Below are 2210 nucleotides of genomic sequence, written 5' to 3'. Positions count from 1 at the left end.
CGGTGAGGGTTGGGGGTCCAATGGGTCTGTCTCTGTTGGTGACCGTTTGCTGGCCATGGCCTACAGGGGGTCCAATGGGGGGAGAGAAGAGACAAGAATGGGGTTACATGGGGTTGGGGGCAATAATTGGAGCATTGGGGGGCAATGGAAGCCAGTTGGGGGGTCATCGGCGGAGGGGGGCAATGGGGGCATTGGGGGTCAATGGGGCGAGGGTTGGGGGTCAATGGGGTCAATGGGAGTGAGGGGGGGGTTCAATGGGGTGGAGGGTCAATGGGTTGGGGCCACATGGGGGCCGAAATAGGGAGCATTGGAAGTTCCAATGGGAGTGAGGGTTGGGCTATGGGGCTATGGGGTCAATGGAGGGGCATTGGGGTCAATGGGGTTAGGGGGGCAATGGGGGTGCAATGGGGGAATGGGATTGGAAGTCAATGGGGTGAGGGTTGGGGGGCAATGGGGGGCACTGGAAGTCAACGGGGGTGGGGGTCAATGGGTGGCGGGGTGCAGGAGTCCAACATTAGGGGCACTGGGGGTTCAATGGGGTGAAGGTTGGGGGTCAATGGGGCTGGAGGAGTTGGGGTCAATGGGTGGGGGCAATATAGAGAGCACTAGGGGTCAATGGGGTGGGGGGCAATATAAGCGCACTAGGGTCTCAATTGGGGGGGGTCAATGGGTGGGGGTCAATTGGGGTGCAGGTTAATCGGGGTCACATTGGGGGCACTGGGGGTCAAATGGGGTGGGAGTTGGGGGTCAATGTGGGTGAAATGGGGAGGAAATGGGGGGAAATAGGGAGGAAACAGAGGAAATGGAGGAGAAATGGGGCAGAAGTAGAGAGGAAACAAAGAGGAAGCGGAGCGGAAATGAAGAGGAAACAGAAGTAAAGAGAAAACCAGACCAGGAAATAAAGAGGAAGAAGAGGAGAAGAGGAAGTAAATTGGAAATAAAGAGGAAATGAAATGGAAGAGGAAATAAAGAGGAAGTAGAGCGGAGGTGGAGAGGAAATAATGAGGAAGTGGGGTGGAAGAGAATGTAATAGAAAAGAGAAAGCGGAGCAGAAATAAAAGGGGAAGTTGAGAGGAAGTAATGAGGAAGTGGAGAGGAAGTAAAATAGAAATGTAGAGGAAATAAAGCAGAAGTAATGAGGAAGTGGAGAGGAAGTAGCGAGGAAGTGGGGTGGAAGTGGATAGGAAGTAAAGAGGAAGTGGGGTAGAAGTGGATAGGAAATAATGAGGAAGTGGGGCAGAAGTGGAGAGGAAGAGGAAGTGGGGCGGAAGTAAAGAAAAAGTGGAGAGGAAGTGGGGCGGAAGTAAAGAGGAAGTAATGAGGAAGTAATGAGGAAGTAATGAGGAAATGGGGTGGAAGTGTAGAGGAAGTAATGAGGAAGTAATGAGGAAGTGGGGTGGAAGTAGAGAGGAAGTGGAAAGGAAGTAATGAGGAAGAGGAGAGGAAGTAATGAGAAAGTGGGGCGGAAGAGGAAGTAAAGAGGAAGTGGAGAGGAAGTAAAGCGGAAGTGGGGAGGAAATAAAGAGGAAGTAAAGTGGAAGTGGGGCGGAAGTGGAGAGGAAGTAAAGAGGAAGTGTAGAGGAAGAAAAAAGGAAGTGGGGCGGAAGTAAAGAGGAAGTGTAGAGGAAATGGGGTGGAAGTAATGAGGAAGTAAAGAGGAAGTAATGAGGAAATGGGGCGGAAGTAGAAAGGAAGTGGGGAGGAAGTGGATAGGAAACAATGAGGAAGTGGGGCAGAAGTAAAGAGGAAGTGGGGCAGAAGTGGATAGGAAATAATGAGGAAATGGGGCGGAAGTAAAGAGGAAGTAACGAGGAAATGGGGTGGAAGTGGGGCAGAAGTAAAGAGGAAGCGGAGAGGAAATGGGGTGGAAGTGGAGAGTAAGTAATGAGGAAGTGGGGAGGAAGTGGATAGGAAATACTGAGGAAGTGGGGCGGAAGTAAAGAGGAAGTAATGAGGAAGTGGGACAGAAGTGGAGAGGAAGTAATGAGGAAGTGGGGCGGAAGTAAAGAGGAAGTGGAGTAGAAGTGGGGAGAAAGTTGGGTGGGAGTAAAGAGGAAGTAAAGAGGAAGTGGGGCAGAAGAGGAAGAGGAAATGGGGTGGAAGTGGGGCGGAAGAGGAAGTGGAGAGGAAGTAAAACGGAAGTGGGGAGGAAATAAAGAGGAAGTAAAGTGGAAGTGGGGCGGAAGTGGAGAGGAAGTGTAGAGGAAATG

Source organism: Coturnix japonica, unplaced genomic scaffold, assembly GCF_001577835.2.
Source record: "Coturnix japonica isolate 7356 unplaced genomic scaffold, Coturnix japonica 2.1 chrUnrandom455, whole genome shotgun sequence".
NCBI lineage: Eukaryota > Metazoa > Chordata > Aves > Galliformes > Phasianidae > Coturnix > Coturnix japonica.
This window is presented reverse-complemented; position numbering follows the sequence as displayed.